This window comes from Corvus cornix, chromosome 3 (assembly GCF_000738735.6).
Source record: "Corvus cornix cornix isolate S_Up_H32 chromosome 3, ASM73873v5, whole genome shotgun sequence".
Lineage (NCBI taxonomy): Eukaryota > Metazoa > Chordata > Aves > Passeriformes > Corvidae > Corvus > Corvus cornix.
Genome location: NC_047056.1, coordinates 9,475,843 through 9,493,348, shown reverse-complemented (window position 1 = coordinate 9,493,348; position 17,506 = coordinate 9,475,843). Strand labels below are relative to the sequence as shown.

Here is a 17,506-nt window from a genome sequence, read left to right as displayed (position 1 = left end):
AACTACATTTATCATTTTAAACCATGTTAAGCAAAGATGTTTAAATTGAACACCAATTGTAATGATACAAATATATTCTGATTTGAGACTTTAATGTAGCACAAAGACCTCAAAAATTATATAACAACCTATAGGTCCTTTCTCTCAGTTCTCTCAAGACGCCTTTAAAAATCTTACATATATAAATAACTTTTGTTCAAATGAAGATGATTTTTAGCAGGTAGACCTCCTCTTTCTGATTTTAAAGACCTCTTTCAAATCAGCAAATCTGTAAAAATCATTATTTTTCTGAGGGCAAAACCAGACTACTGCAGCTCTTGGGCTTTGGGAAGCAATTCACTGACCCTGCCCACTCAGAGCCCTGGAGAGGAAGGCAATGGAGAAGCCAAAAAAGGCATCAGAGAGGCAAAAGCCTTGAGAAGCAAAAAGGAGGAAGAGGGAAAAAGGCTGAAAAAGACAAAGAAGCAGAAACAGAAGTAATAGGCCAAGCCTATCTTCTTAGAGAATGCAGAAGGAATGCAGCAGAACTATTCTGCAGTGTCTGGAGGTAAGAGATGAGCCAAGTAACAGCCTTGTGAAACACAACTAGAAATTCAGCCACAGATGGCATTGATTTTCTTTTCTCTGCCCCCTATCCCCCCAGCACAGATGAAGATATATGTGTTTAGATCAACACATGCCCTTATTGAGTCTTGAGCAGAGAGGAGTCTGACTCAAGCATTCTTTGTGCAGTCCACAGGATTCCTGTGAGAAATCTGGGCAGATTACTAGGATAAACTGAGACCCAGCCTCTGCCCATAATCTATAAGACAGTTCAACCCCATTGTACTAGGGGGTTTAAAAATTTTTTTTAAAAATGAGCCAACAGACTTGCAACAAATCTTTCTAACTGTTAGGTTAACACTGTGTGTGATGTTTGTATGACAGATCATGACGGGAGGTGACAGACTTTCAGACCTTGGCTGAGAAGTAAGATCAGCTGGAGGTAGATGATTTCTGTCAATAGGTGAGCTTCAGGCAGCCAAAAGAGTGATGACCTGAAGCTGTGGAGGAATTTTTGTTCTGTTATATATCTGTGTGTACATGTTCAGGTATTTTTTTTAATCCACAAAGTAGTAGAAATAGGTAGCAGTTTTTACAAGTGTGAATTAAAAATGCCTCTGATTTGCTGGAAGAGATGGAGAAATTGATTCTGTGGAGTTTGGACAGTGGAAAAGACTATGGCTCAAGATATAACGCTCTCCCTGACCTAGTCCTGTCCTCATCTTTCATCTTACACACACTACATCGACCCCTGCCTCTGCTCCACACACAGTGCCAGTCTCCACAGCCCATTTGTCAAACCTTCCAGCAAGCTCCACCTGTGTCACGCCAGCCCCTGGGAACAGGATGATTTCCCTGTAAAAATCCACAAGGTCAGTGGCTATATTATCTTGCTTTACATCCCTCCCTAAAATCAACCCATTATGTGACCCCTGGGCAGTGCAGGACACTGGCAAAGCAGCTGGTGGGCTAAGATGGCTGCTGAGGACACCAGCTGAGCTCTGCTGTCATCCCTCAGGTCTTCACACTTCCTCAATGCTCAGTTTTGGGCATCTGCACTGCTTTGTGGACAGCCGAGGCTGGGTACATGGCAGCTCTGCAGAAGTTTTTCAAATACATTTCTCTTTGCTGCAACAGGGCCATTCCTTGTTGCTGCCTGTTCCGAGCTTCCCCTCCTCCCTCCCAAAGACATGTGCTCCGAGCTCCTTTGTTCCAAGCGCGGGCAAAGCCAAATGTAACTCAGACTCTTCAGCAGTGTCTGATTGGCCGCCCCCAGTCCTCCCCTTTCCCCTTCTCCTAATAAAGATGGTCGAGGAGAGGCAAACGCTCTCACTCAGCTCAGCGACTTTCCTGTGAACATCTGTGGCTGTCTGTCTCATTTGAAAGCTTCTAACTGCAGGGAATTGAGCGAGCAGGGAGTTATATTTCTCCCTCTTTGCTTCTGCTGATGGTATTTGCTCTGCAGCTGATTCAGGTACCGATTCTAGAGCTACTAAAGTGCTAGGTCGCCCTTGCTACCTCTCAAGGCTGCTCGAGGCTTTCTAAGGCATTGAAATACAAGCGCTAGCCGGTATAAAGCTGAAAAGATACCTTCCACAATTCCTGATTTACACACTGGTGCCGTAGAAAAAAGGAGAATCAGAGCTGTTACATCACTCCATTGACATCCTTGCTATTACAAGGACTTTTCTCTGGAGCTGGTTGCTCCTATTCTTTTAGGCTGTCACAACCCTGCTTGTCTCACAGCACCTTCTCAGTCCAACAAATGCCATTCCAATTCAATGAGCAGACTGCAGAAAGAAAGAGGCCTATGGATAAGGTTCATTATATACAAAAATTAGTTTGCCCCCACAAATCTAGCAGATAGTGAATGACTCATCTAGAAGGCTTGGGCTCAACTGATGACACATGAAGACTAAATTATATTAAGGTTAATGAACTTCAGGATGATGATTTATACTTGAGACAATGTAGCACTTTGTAGCAGCTGAGGCAACATTCACTCCTTTTCATTCCTTTCCTGAGGACAACCTGCATTAAAAAAAAAGAAGTCTGACAAAAAGAGCTGTTGACAAGCATACAAAATGGAGCATAAATACTACCTACTATCCATAGCTACACCCAGGAGACCCTTGCAGAGTGTTTGAATATACCCTGCTCTTTATTCACTGTAATAAGTGAAACATGCTCTCTTAAACCAAAAGTGCAACTGAAATTGTGGGAAGACAGCCATTGTGTACCTGCTGCTGAAGCCAGAATGCCAAGGTGTTAAACATGCACCTTTGAACAGTTCAGAACTACTGTCAAATCTTAAAAACAAAGTGAGGGTTTAAAATCCTCTCTATAGATGTAACATGTTCCAAGAGCTAATTAATTGCTCCTGCTACTTATTGAAGGAAAGAGCCAAGAGCCATGTGGCTGTGCTATTCGTGTCTCTGACACTAACATCTGATCTTGTTGTTGTTGTTGATGAGAAAATGCTTAGGAAAGGGCATCAGAGCACTTTTCAGCATGGCTGACAATATGGCTCCCTATTTGTTTGCTCTTTTACCTGCTACCTGCTGAAACTCAGCACACTTTCTGCGCGGAGCCACGCAAGCCCTGCCCACCTCTACAACAAACACCCTTCTCTAAAGATTATTTTTTGACTGTGTCTTCTCACCCCCTTTTGTGTATGTATGGGAAGTGCAATGAAACAAAGATTTTTTTTTAGGGGAATATTTCTGCATTTACTGGGTTGAAGACTGCTCAGAAAAAAACCCAAACCACACAGACTTTGCATGCATAAGAAATAAGCATACCAAAAACTCATGCCGATAGGCATTCTTGTCACATGCACCACAGACGCTGCCCTCAAACACCCGTTCTAATCTGCTGCCACTGTCTTCCAACATTTCAACGACCTCCTTCCTTTTTTCTGGTTAGTGTTCAGGAACTGCAGCACTAATTCTTGTAGCACCAATGACTGTACTAGAGCTGGTCCACAGTAGGAAGTGAATCCCATCAATTTTTTCTTTTAAGCATCAAAATCCTAACTTCCATCTTTCAAAATATCAGCGTGGATTTCCACAAGATGAATAGATACCTTCAGGCACTGTTGATCCAGCAGAGTCTCTCTGACCTTTGGACTCACTTCCCTCACAACAGGGACAACCAAAGGCAAACACTAAGGGCAGCAGCCAATGATTCAGGATGTCCTCTAGCAGAGATCTTGCACTCTGTAAACAAATGACATTATTAACATGCCCAGTAGAGGCTTGGTTTTGGCTCGTTCTCTTTCTTATTTGAATTAATTTCCAAATAAGACCATTTATGACCTTTATCTGAAGCAGCATTATGCAAGCCAATACTTTTGTGGGCCAGTGTCTGTATTGCAGGGTAGAAGACACCAGGAGCTAAAAGAAATTAATAGCTTTCTGCTCCAAAACATAGTAAAACCAGGAAATGCCTTTAGACAAATACATCACAATTTCAAGTCAGCTGCTATAAGGGAACGGTGGAGTTTTCATGACAGAAGACGAGGTCCTCCATTAAGCCATAAAAACTCTAGATCTGGCCTACCCAGAGCAGGTTTCTGCCACTGCTTTTCCTGGTGACACTGAGATGCAATAATGCAACAGTTGTAACACAGGCCAGAAAGATTCTGAAGAGTTTACTCCAAACAGTAGTGAGTGTCACAAAAGTGACTGTCAGCTTCAGCAAGACTTAAATCTGTTTTGTATTGTTTGCATTGCTGTGCTTTCTGTTTCCTCTGTACAACAATCAACCATGACATAGAGAGACTGAGACTAACATTCTGCACAGGACATCCAACACCCTGGTTATCCCAAACTTTTAAAAAAACATTTAATTTAATGGAAATACAATACTAGATAAGGGCAACAGTCATTCAAGCGTAGCCTCTTATGGCCAGAACTAATCTTCAAAGTTTAACTCTGCTACCTGTATTTATTGGCTACCTGTCCCTCTCAAGCCCCAGCTACCCACATACTGAAGGCTGGATGCAGTGCATTGCTAATGACCTTGACATTGCTCTTCCTGCTGTAGCATGGACTACTGCTATAAATTTGGTTATCTCTCTCTAAAATTTGATTTGTTCTCCGTTGAATAGAAGCACAGAATTTCCCAGCTGAGTTACACATTACGGGAAAAAGTGTTCCCTTTTGGGTTTTTCAGCCTGCCATATTTCAGTTTGCTTGACTCTCCACTTCTTGTTTTGTGCTGCCTTCACATCCCTCCTTACTTGCTCCATTCTGAGGAAAAAAACATTTCATCCTTTTCCATCAGCCATGAATTATTCTCCCTACTCTACCCAGAAACTACTGTAAGTCCCCAATATCCTTGCAGAGCCATAGTGCTCTCAGTTACCAATAGCAATGCAATCTATGGGTCTGTGTTACTCTGATTTATGTATTTCTGTATAACTTATTTCTTTGCTACTGAACAGACTCAGTCATACTCAGCATTACCACAGTTCCTTTTCTCATTCCAGTATTTAGATGCTCAACTAGATTGAAAAGGTGTGATTTTCATAGGAAAAATATCTTCACTTTCTACAAGGCCTCAGTGATAGGTATTACTCAGACACCCAATAGACCAGCTATCTTTAAACAAAAATACTGCAATATTTCAAAACCATTCATGGATATCTGAGCTTTCAAATGCTGTTGACTATATCCACAGGTGTTTTATTGGAACAGACACAGGATCTGGCAGGATCAAGCCCAGAATGGACAGAGAAGAAATAGAAGCCCAGAGAAGGAAACATGGAATAATTATAAAACTTCAAATGAAAAATGTTGGGTTTTTTTTTTCCAAAGGACTATTTTATTCTTAAATATGAGAAAATTACATGATAATCACCTGACATCTAGTTACAAATGACAAAACTTAATTTTTCCCTACTCGATGCTGGCATTATTTGATTCTTTGCTGATAGAGTGTTTTGCTCCACAGGAGAAAAAAGAAATGCCTAAAACAAAATACTTAAATTACAGCCTGTGTGTAACACTTCCTGCCCACATGTCACTGGAAAAAACAGTCTATCAGGACACAAGCAATGACAGACACTTAAACACAATGAATAGTAGGCAGAATAAAAAAAACTTTTGATGTAGGTCATATAGGACTATGGGAGGTGTATTTCAAAGTCAAGCAGATCTGTCCCCATGACCAAGAACAGGGAGAGCAAAGCTTTGAAAGTCTCTGTTTGTGGTGTTCGGTCCATGCCATGCTCTGGGTTTTTCTCAGAGCAGCTGCAGAAGTTGCTGGTTTGGTGTTCTGGTGCTCAGAGTTTCCCAAAAGCAAGCCAGAGGAGTTCACATGTGAAGCCTGAATCAGTGTATCAGCTTTTGTAATGCTATTTGAACTAAAAGAAGATGCAGGGGTGAGGTATGTGCTTGTAGGAGGGAAGGGGGAGTTGGGGGGAGGAGAGAGAAAGGAAAAAAATAACCATTTTACCTAGAAGCCCTGTCTGTATCTTCTCACTTACTGACTTAAATACACAGATTACTATAGCTGAGGGATATTAAATGTGGATCCTGCACAGTACATTTTTAGGAGATATAAAAATCCAATGTACTGTAAAATTTATAGCTTCCTCTCCTTCCCCAAAAAAAGAAAAAAATCTATTGGTAGAATATATAAATTTTGCTGAGGCTCTAAAATGTGTCATAAAATCTTCCTGCCACAGATACAGTTGGCGTTACAATAGGTATTTCTATAACGAAGATTTGTAATAATTTGGGTTTTGTACATTGGGTGGCAATACTGTTGTGCTTTAGGCAATATGCCTATAATGTCCAACACAACAGAATGCCTGTTGGGTCTCATTTCATGTATATAAATTATATATAATCTGAACAAACACGGATGGTGGGACCCATATATAAACAGTCTTAATATTTCAACACCTACATTTTTTTATGAACCTGGGTGGTTAGAAAGGTGGTTGCAAATGATTATTTCTCTACCAAGTTCACATGGAGTAGTTTGCTCAGTTTAATAATAGTCTATCTTGTTCAGGCTGAACAAACTGGTCCCTGTGGGGGAAAAAAAAGCAGGGGGGGCAGTAATAAATCAATAGCCCAGATGTAATCTTAGGTGTCTAGAATGCAGAGAGGGATTTTGGAGCATAATGGCACTGGTTGTCTATTGTCATTCAGACACGAGTTGCATCAGAAAAGGGCTTGTGGGAGCCTGATAAGAGTTGCTCAAAAGTGGGCCATAAATCAAATGTAGGCAGTATTCTGCTGATTTCACACACACACTCACAGGGAGAAAAAAAAAATATATAGAAAAGAGAAGGTGATAGATCTGCAATTTACTGCTTATCACATCTGCTAGAAGTTTCATAATATAAAAGCCTGACCTTCAATGAATAAACACCCTAGTTGACTACCTGTTTCTGTCTGAAAATATGGCACTTCAGTCTCCAAAAGCTTTGAAATGGAACTACAAAGACGATGTGACATCTTCAGGTTTAGCAAGCTTCTCTTGGTTGCTAGCAGTTGCGTACCTGTCACTTCAGTTACTAGCAGCCACTTTAACTTCAGATGCGCAGCACTCATTGAGAACTGGATACTTATTCAAAGACACTAATAGCCTGTGGGGAAAAAGTAGTTCAGAGAACAAGGATTATGGAAAGAGCAATGTGCATGGCTCTTTTACTTACATTTACTTTCTGCTTCTGCCTAAAGACAAAATAAAAAGTAGCAGTAACATTGATTAGAGAGATGTCTCTATGCTGCAACACAGGTACCTCTGCTGGGATCCCAGCCACAACAACAGCCACAGGTGACTGGTGCTATTCATTTCTTCAGTCCTTTGTAAGGGTTTTTTGGACAATTTTATCCTTGATTCGGACCTATATTCAAAGCTCTGGGAAATTCATTAAATGTTGCATATTCATTATTTGAAGACCAAACGCTTTAGACTTTTTTCCCAATTTTTGCATGGGTAGCCAGATCAGGATAATTTGTATCTGACATTTAATCTATTTTCATTTACACCTTACTGAGAACTAGCTGTAGATAATACCTATTGCTCAAGTTAAGTTCCTGTATTTTGAACAAATTGGGAGGGACTGAATTGCTGCATTACAGGAAAGATCCCAATATGAGTTGCAAGCTATCCCTTAGCAAACCCACAAGCCTCACAAATGTTAAGACACAGAGGGCAAATCCACTCTCTGCCTCAGTATCATACAATGGGAAAAAGAGTATGAGATTAAATCCAAGCTCCAGAATTAACAGAAGTTTTTCCCAAGGTGCCCACACCTCAACTTGCCTGCACTGGTCCATCAGATTCCCAGTCCATTGGAGTAAAGGCTGTCTTGGAATGAGACAAGGGTCAATCATTGCTTGAGAAAAAGAACTGAACACTAAAAAGACAGTGAAAAGTAGGTTGAAATGTTTATGGTCTGGATCCTTGTTATGGCAACTTTACTGTTCTCTGAAGAAATCTGGTCTTGTAAATTCAAGGTCCATCAAGTCGGTGCACGGGTAAACAGAGAAAGGGGGAAAAAGTGGGACATCTGGTAGACCACTCACGTGGGGACCCTTTGCACGTTAAACTACCCACACCATATAACAGTACAGGGTGTGCACAAGATGGTCCCAGCACAGCAGTTCCCCCCTCAGCAGAAGGGACTTTACTGCCCCCAGATACCCCACAGGAACAAGCTTTACTTCTCCTTACTCAGCTGCAGTGACTTTGGTATATTATCATGCCCAACAGCAGCTGTTAGTGAGAAAACAAGAAGGGTACCAACCTGTTTAGAAACCATTCCTCACAACCTGGAACTGGAAAAAATGAAAACATCTTGAATTTGGATCCTAGTACAAGTTCTCTGCATGGTCTACTTGCCTCTGCTGAGCAGCCTTCACTGTCGGAGGGGTCAAGGGTTATCAATCATGTCAGAGCACTTTAACGAGGCAAGCAAGCTACAAACACCTCGCAGAATTTATGTCACTGGGGAAGAGCCATTAATTTAGATTTCCAGCTTCCTGCTCAGGCAAAATTAAAAAACAAAATATTGAATATAGAGTCACTTGATTTAATGCACACAAATAGGCAATTGAGTATATATCTGCTGACCTTCCCTAAAAGGGAGGGCATAAATATTCCAGCTTGGCTTTGCAAACCAAACAAACTCTTATAATAAGAAAAAAGCAATTTTATTATTTTGTATATGTATTTGTTCACCTTGGTTTGCTGGGAGGGAGATTGATTCCTTTGTTAAAAATCATGTTTGGAAGAGGAAAGGACTTTAATTTGTACAAAGTGCATTCCAGGGATTAACATTCTCCCTGCTTGAAGGAGAAAAACTATGCCATTAGATTTCATTGATACTAAAGAAAAAGGTTTTTATTCTGTTCAGTTTTGGTTTTTGGAGGGGGGAAAAGAGGGTGTTAATCAAGGTTTCTGGAAGGGGTAGTTAGATTTTGCAGTGCTTTACCATGCATGTGTGCACTGCTTTTTGTCTTTGTGTTCTCTGTATCCGTGGATGCACACGAACAGGGCTACAGCTTTACTGATAGCCCAGAGGCAGTAATAGCAAAGCTTTGCTGGTATCACTCTAACACTCCTAATTGCACATTAAAATTAGCAAAGAAAATCATTCTTTTCCATGCACAGGCTGTAAATTCCTGCCCTCCCCAAATACAAAGTATCTACTTCCAAACCTCTTAAGTTCAATACTATACTAAACACAGATCTTCTCCATCTTCTGATGTCCCCATTCTTTCTGCCTCTCTTTCTGCCGAGGTGTAGCATCTCAGCTGAGTGATCTCAGGACAACTCCACAGGCCTATTACTTTGTCCTTCTGAACCAGCTTCAGTGAGGTTTGGTCCAGCTTTTTTCTTCTATACACCCTGCCTTCAAAAATTTACTCAGAAAAACACAGGGCCTTCTATACAGGACTACTCAAAACTTCATCCATTTTCAAGCCCTACTAGTCAGATGGATGGACTGAAAAATTCCTTTCCCAAAACTACCAGGATATGCTAATTTTGGCAATTCCCTGGTAAGTTCAGCTGGAGTCCGTTTTTCGCTAGAACAAGATCTTGACTGCATTTTACTATTCAGCAGCTTGCACTGAATTAAAAGAAAATAAAAATCTACCAACCATATGGAGGAAACACAGATTAATCGGTGTAGGAAGCTCACGTTATACGTACGTGCTTATTAGGAAAAAGGCTGAATTAGAAACACTGCTTAGCAGAAAACAGCTGACTCATATTGCTGCAGATTGAATTGAGTCAAAAATACTTCGAGGCTAATGGAAATATGTCATTCTCCCAGTCCTAAGCCAAGAAATATTTATGTATTACCACAAACCTGTGTCCTGCATAAAACCTCAGTTGAAAGTTAGTTTCTCTGAATCTCACTGAGGCTTTGTGTTGGTGTGGGAATCCTGCATCATAGGAATTCAGCAGACATCTCTACATGGAGCTATCTGGGTTTGTGTCCTTACATTGTACAGTACACTTTGAGGCAAAATAAGGAGAAAGAGTGATCAAGAGGTGTAATGATTGTGAAACACAGAGCAGCTCACAAAAGGGAGCTTAAAGAGAGCTCTTCCCAGGAGGAAGGAAAGGATAATTAGAGTTTAGTGAGAGTCACTCTCTTCCCTTTCAACACAACTCATAAGGGATATGTGTTGATTACCAAATGAAAGAGGATAATGCATTACTTAGAGACTGTACTGTGCAAATATTCATTTGAAAATGTTTACACTACAAATTTAGCTCATTTCCTGCATATCTATGCACAGATGGTAATTTTCTCAGATTCAAGTCTGGTTGAGAAGAGGGGGGAATGCTCACAGGAGTGCTAGCAAATTCAAAGGGATCTCTACCTAGCAGTAGCACAAGCATTTTGTTTTCTTCATTTTTCTCCAGCTTTCATTCTGTAAAATATTAATCTCCTTTGCACACTTAAAGTTTTATAATGGCTATGCAAAACTACAGGCAATCACAAAATATTTTCTAGCAAAGGATTTTAAAGCAAATTTGACACGTTAAGAAGTTATGAAAAAATGAACACTTTTGTCTTAATACTAAAAATTAAAATCTGCTTCTAATTACACATTCTTCCAATTAGTTACAAATTCCAAACAAAGCCATCCAGTAGTCTCAGTTACACCTAGGTTTTCCCCTATCTCATCTTAAGCCGTATAGTCAGTACTGAGATGTGCATGGGAAATATAAACTGTTGGATACTTTTCCTGGCAAAGTCAGACACATGCTGTAAACACATTATTCTTACCCAATTACTAATTTAGGACTAATTTGTTTAGGTTTTAATTCTTCTGTAATTTGTTCTTCCTGTAGAACAAATTAGATCTGATCATGTAGTTAACAGCTATAGCCTAATACACATCCAAAAATGACAGAGAGGTCTCACTTCCTCCACCAGTGCCAAGTGCCAATCCCCCTTCTCCATCCAAATTACTAGAGTAAGAGAAATAAAAATCATTCCATAATTTAGTGTAAATAATAGAGATATTTCGTATCAGGAGAACTGCTTCCTGAAAGAACAGGTGCAGGGCATACCTTTAAGCTCCTCCACATGACAATAAGACTTTTGCAGAGGATATTGAAGGTTATGGCTGCACAGAAGGAACGTGACTCCAGAGGATAAGAATTTAGAGTGAACATCAGGGGAGTTATCAACAACCTTGACAGCAAAGCTCAGTTCTGGTATATTTTAACTTTGATCATTCCAATTCCTTCCATGCACATTATTAAAAAGTCAAGTATATTGCAGAGAGCAGTGTAAGAACAAGTATCAGTGTGGTAAACAAGGAATAGTCAAAGTCAGGAAAGGGCCTTGTCCCAAAATAATGAACCAGAGTTTCCACTCTGCACTCCTTAAGTATCCTGTGCTCATTTTAGGTCCTCCAGTGCAAGCACTGGAAGTACTGGAAGTAAAAGATATTGCTGAGTTAGGACAAACAGCCTCATCAGTGGGAGCACATCAGTGTGCTTCGGAGTTCTACACCATAATACTTGGAAAGTCCTCTTGAAGACTTCAAGGAATCAAATCTGTGCAGAAAGACTTTTCTTGAGTAGCAGACCTCATTTCCACCATGTAAAACATTTCACAGCTTGTCTCATTACAGGGTTTGTAAAAACACTGTCTGAGAGCAGTGGTGCATAAATGAATTATTTAAGTTTTGCAGCAAATCACACTGAACTTGTGTGCAGCTTCTTAATGCACTCTAAGTGAGCCCTAGGAGGCAAATCATAGCAGGCAAGGGGTGTAATGTAAACCAAGTTTTATTAGCCACAAAAAGCTACACTACAACATTTATTAAGTATCAGAGACAGCGCATTTAAATACATTTGATTTGGTATTAATAGCCAACATTGTGTCTATCTTTCCTAGTGTCAAAGGTTGTTGATTAAAAAACACAAACAAAAACCCAACAAAACCACCAAACAGCATCAAAACTAAAAATAGCTGTTTATTTTCTTGTCAGTTCTGTTAATATAACAGGTCCCCTCTATTTTGCAAATAGCGATTTTCAACAAATTACCATGTGCCAGAAACAGTCTGCAACTCTCTAGCCTTAATACTTTGCCGAAAAGTAAAAATACATTAGTACGTTAGCATCCACTTGTTAGCAGCACAAGCTCCGTGGTCCCCGCTGCCCTGGACAGCCTGGGAAACACACACCGCCCACAGCTCCCTGCCTTGCCCTCAATAAACAGCTCCCAAACACCCCCCTAATATTTTCTTATTTTAGGCAGCTGCCTCTTGTACTGGTTACACAGAGCAGACCTTCAAAACCAAAACTATTTCTGACAGAGTTCCATTTTCAATATGGTATGAAATTTAAAAGGCAGCTTAGCAAAGCCTTTTTCCATACCTCTGCCCTTTCCTTACCTCATTAATTGAATCTCAAGAAAAACCTAAGCACCGCTTCACATGCTGTATGCTCATGACACAAATCATCCTTTATCTTTGGCCAAGGAGATAAGTCCAAGTCCAGACAGACAATAACAATAAAAAGAAATTAAATATACCAAAGTACTCAATGGGCAGACACTCACTGGTAAATATTTAATGCTCTGATAGCACAATTTGGGTATTTGTAAAATGCATCTGGTTTTCCTTTTGTATCTCTCTTGCACTCTCCAGCTTTGATCTGCCATAAAATAAAAAAGTAACTTCTCCTTGTGTCCTGAATACTGATGGAAGAGGAAGTGCTTAAAACTATTGCCCCAAAGCCACATGGTCTTGTAGCAATGAAGTCCAAGTCCCCCTCCTTCTCAGCACAGGAGGGAACATAAATAATGTGTCAGGGCAGCGTGTGGGATCTGATGGTGGTACAAAATACAATAAAGCAAAGATTTTGTGTGAAAATTTATAGAACTTTTCTACTACTACTCACTCTCAAGATCACTGAATCCTAGTTCCCTTTCTCAGAATTCTTTTGTTTCCTTTTATTTCCTTCTACCATGCTGAGAAAACAGCCAAATAGAAGTCTGGTGCCTGAGGAGTGAAGGAAAAACTAGCAGAAAAATTAGCCCAGAGTCATGTGATGATTCTCACTAGATCTCCTTGATGGTGGGACACAGAGCCTCCTCTAGAGCTGTGTTTGTGGAAATAAAAGGCTTTTTTCTCTCATCAGTTTAGTTGAGAGTCTCTGACTGAGTGAGCTCTGAGCTCCAGAGACGACTAATATTTGCCATCACTTCTCTTTCGGCCCTCACCAGGGTTTAACAGCAGAAACCACCAGGAGCCTGATATTCTATAATTTATCCTTTTTTTCATTTTCCTTCCTCCTCTTACTAGAAGAATCCATTACATTACTATCCTTTTTTAGTTTTTGTTTGTTTGGGGATTCGGGGGTTTTTTTAAAGGCCTTTCTATGAGCAGCTGCATAAACAGGATAACCAGATTGATAACTTTAAACTGAAGAAAGGAACAATCTTTTTCCAGATGGAAACTTCCTAACATTTTTCTCCTCAGATATTTACATTTTCCAAAGCAAAAGTGAAAGGTCTTTCTGCTTTTTCATTGACTTGCCTTTTTTTCACCTTGTTTTTTTTTTTTAAACAAACAAAACAAAACAAAAAGCCTAGTTGTGAAATAAGGCAACTCTTCCTGAAAAAGTATTAATTATTTCTGCATGATTTTGAATTTATTGTACCTGGAACAGAGGCTGCTAGACAAAGATTTAATGCAATTATGGAGTACACAGCAAAAATAACAGTAGGTCTTCACTGCAGCAGGACACAACAGATGTTTCAGAGGAATGAGCAAGTTTCCATTACAGTCCAGATGTGTAATATATACAGAAGACAGCAATGGGAACACAAAGGAAAAATGATGCCACTTATAGCCATCCATGAAGAGGTTATTTTCCTATAGAAGGAGCAATCAAACAGTTGTCCAACTACTTAAAACAAGAGATGTTCATCTTTCAGACATCCACATTTGATGAGATGCCTCTGAAACTGGCCTGGGAATCCAACAACTTTACAGGCCACATTGGCTGGAACAGAATTTGCTTTTCATTACAAAAAATCTATTGCTTTATATACTTCATCATCACCAGAAAAATTAAACTGAAACAACCAGACCACTGCTGATGCATGGCACTACATATAATTATTGAAAATGTCATTTTCTCATCTGGGTTTTCTTTTCATCTGCAGTTGTATTCTTACTCCATATATTAAGAACTACTCCTATCATATACAATGGGTACAATATTTAGTGCTCAAATACTGAATATTTCAAACTTCTGAAGGTAAGTTCATTACCAAAGGAAAGTACAAACAAGGAGATGATAAACCAGTCATCATAAAATATGGTAATAATCCCTTCAATGGCATATCTTGCTGTTGTAATTAACTAGTAATACATTCCTCCCATGTTTCATTGGGAGTTTTACTGCCTTAATACGTAACTGGAGCTCTTTAGCAGAATCAGCATAACTCAATCATCATTTCCCTTTTCCATCTACTATGGCCAAGATTCATTTCTACAGAGAAGTATTTTTAGTTCCTACCATATGAATCCATCATGCTTTGATCAAGAGAATATCCAAACTATACCACAACATTCAAGACTCAACTGCTGTGTCATTGATTGTGCATGTTTCCTGATAGACAGCCTTGATAGTGCACTGAGTCAAGTTTGGTAGTTAAGTCTGTCTTCAAAGTCTTCTAAGCAAATATTAGACTGCACCAAAGCTGTCTTTTTGTATGCAATTCTACGAGCCTCTCCCTTTCTCCACTCTTCTTGATTGTAGAAAAACTGGTATTGACTGACAGTTTTTTTAAAGTGAGCATGAGTAATCACTTCAGATTGAGTTTTCCACTTTCTCAATGTTCCTAAAAATATTCTATTTTTCTGGTTATTTATCAAGGGAACATGTTTGGTTTATGAATTTAAGTTTCTGTAACACAGGCTGTTTCAGGAAGGCACATCATCAAAAACTCCACAGATCAAGGAGACCTTGAATATTCATGAATATTTGGATTTTTTTCCCTAAAAGAAAACACATGCTACTTAACAATTTAGACAAATTTCATTTCTTTAAGTGCAAATCAATCCCCACTGAAATTCTTCCCAGGGAGAAAGGAAAGTCAGGTCTGCAATGCTAAACTCTTCCAAGTCATGTTGCCAGTGATTTTAGTAGTCTTGATTTTCGAGTGCTCAGTTGAAAGACATCTCATAAGACCAACAAGCAATCACTCCAGAAAGCTCTCAAAAGTTTAAATCTAAACTCCTAAAACTCAAAGAAGTAAAATTAACTAGTCACAAGTGAAAATTACATGGGACCATCCTGCAAACTTGCTTAACTTTACAACAAATTGTCCTGGCTAAGTGTTGGTAAGATCTGGACTTTGACTCAAAACTGTCTTTATTTTATAAATAACAATGCTTCAAAATACATAACTATTGGCGTGCTGACATTGCATGGGACTTGCTAGTGAGGAACTTCGTCTCTTTGAGTTATCCAAATGAAATCGGTTTGATCCTTTCCGGCATGCTCTTACATGCACACCAAAGTCAGAATTTTAGCTCTCTGCTGTGTCTGCAACCACAAGAAATAGCCACAGCACTTGTCAAGCAGATCAACTGACATTTCCCATTTTAAAACACTGCTTTCGGACAAATGCAGTCACTTGGAAGGAAATTCTTCAAATTTGTGGGGTTTTTTTACATTGAGATTTGGGGGGCTGGTGGTTTGATTTTGAGGTTTGTTGATTTTATTTCTATTCAGAGAAATACTGAGATGAAAGCTGAGAAGTATCAGGTGAACTGGCTGGATCACCACACCAAGTAAAAATTCATGCGAACGGGGACTGCAGACATTTCAAAATAAATGTGCAGCTCTTCACATTACTTTGCTTTTCTCATGCTTAAAAGTATCCTTCCAACCACTTAACTGTTTCATGCTTTGAAATAAAAGCTTGAAATTTGTCAGCAGCTGCTCTGGCATTGGATAAATGCTTTTTGATACTTCATAAAAAGTTACCTAAAGTGGGTCACTTTATAAGCCGTTAGGGAAAAATAATAAAATCAGTTCACACCTAATCAGAAAATATTTCTTTGACTTTAACAGCTAAATTCTCTCCTGCCTGCATCTCCAGTGGGTCGGCTTCTGTCTGAAGCTGCAGAGACAAAGCAGGCCTTTCCTTAAAATTTCTTCTTCAGGTGCCAGGCAGGGAAGTGAGAAAAGGAAAACGTCTCCTGCAGTCTCGGGGGTCTCCTCCTCACTGTTCCCATCGCATCAGCTACATACACCTCAACTTCTTTGCCAGTGAACAACTGTCCCATAAATAACAGCCACTCACTCTACATAATCCTGATTTATTCCCAGACAGTCTATGTTGTACCCTGAATCCAGCCAGTATGGAAGAAATATTATGACTCTAAGAGAGGATCACAGAGCAGACATGCTAGAAAGGCTAAATTAACTTCTCCATATTGACAAAGGTACTACATTGATATCATTTTTGGCATGTAGTTATTGAAATACTTTAAGAAAGTGTAAAATGGCTATGCAAATGTGTAATTGCACATCTTTAAGAATGTTCATTAAACTTTGTTAGACAGCACAATCCTTTTATATGAAAAAAAAAAATCCTTACCCTGTATTCAACTTTTCATTTCAGAAATTCTCACTCCTTAAATTCTGCTCTTATTTCAGCATCTAAAATTTCCACTTACTTTGGGGAGAGCAGACTTATGTCAATGATGCATATTTTGAAAATTCCACTGGCAATACAATGAAGAGCTGCAGTGCTAGATGTATTACAAATGGAATATTTTACTAGTCCTGGCAGTGCCAATACAATCTATTTCTACTTATATTGCCATGTCATAAATACATTGTGGGATAATGAAAACTGCCTGGTAAAGGAAAATGCCATTAAACAGCCCATTTTTGTCACTCAGTTTGCCCAAAGTAAACAAGGGGATGCTCAGCTCAGCTTAGTGCTTCATAAATCACTGTGTTAATTTAAAAGAAAATTAATCTATAAAAATCTGGTGCTAAAAATATTTCTGAATGTCCAAGTTCTCAAATTTTTTAAAGTAATTTTATCCTCATTAAAATAAATTGTTTACATTAAAATACTCTAAAGTATTTTATTTAATATTAGATACTAGAATGTTAAAATTTTATTATATTTCATTCAGAAAAGGTCATTATTATCATAGGGATACACTCTAAGAAGTCCAGAGATAGACTAATAAGGCCATACATCTCCAGTTTATATCTACCAGTGTCTGAGAAATTGTAGAGACAGAAACTTAATAGATGCAACACAACTTATTCAGCAATAGTAGTCTAGATTAACACAGAACAGAAAGTGTTAATATTTAAACTCCTGCAGGCTTGTTCATATTCCTAAAAACTTCAGACAGAAGTTTCTAGTTCTTCTGCAAAGCAGGAAAAAAGAAATATATATATTCTATTAAGCTAACTAATTA

The 17,506-nt window shown here is 39.1% G+C and overlaps 2 long non-coding RNA genes across 3 annotated transcripts in view; both read right to left on the bottom strand.

Annotated features, from left to right (window-relative positions):
- Window positions 1–2,442: 2,442 nt before the first annotated feature.
- On the bottom strand, window positions 2,443–7,195 carry LOC120411744. Its single transcript, XR_005604247.1, has 3 exons — window positions 7,061–7,195; window positions 3,629–3,761; window positions 2,443–2,574 (listed from the first exon to the last, which is right to left on the bottom strand). It is a non-coding gene; the product is annotated as an uncharacterized LOC120411744 (long non-coding RNA).
- A 625-nt stretch (window positions 7,196–7,820) lies between these two features.
- LOC120411597 overlaps window positions 7,821–17,506 on the bottom strand; it is a 35,087-nt gene continuing 25,401 nt past the window's right edge. The window contains exons 5-6 of one of the 2 annotated variants that reach the window (XR_005604026.1): window positions 8,315–8,345; window positions 7,821–7,924 (exon numbers count right to left, since the gene is read on the bottom strand). This is a non-coding gene — a long non-coding RNA (uncharacterized LOC120411597). The remainder of the gene's footprint in view (window positions 7,925–8,314; window positions 8,346–17,506) is intronic. The other variant, XR_005604027.1, reaches the window with a different exon arrangement.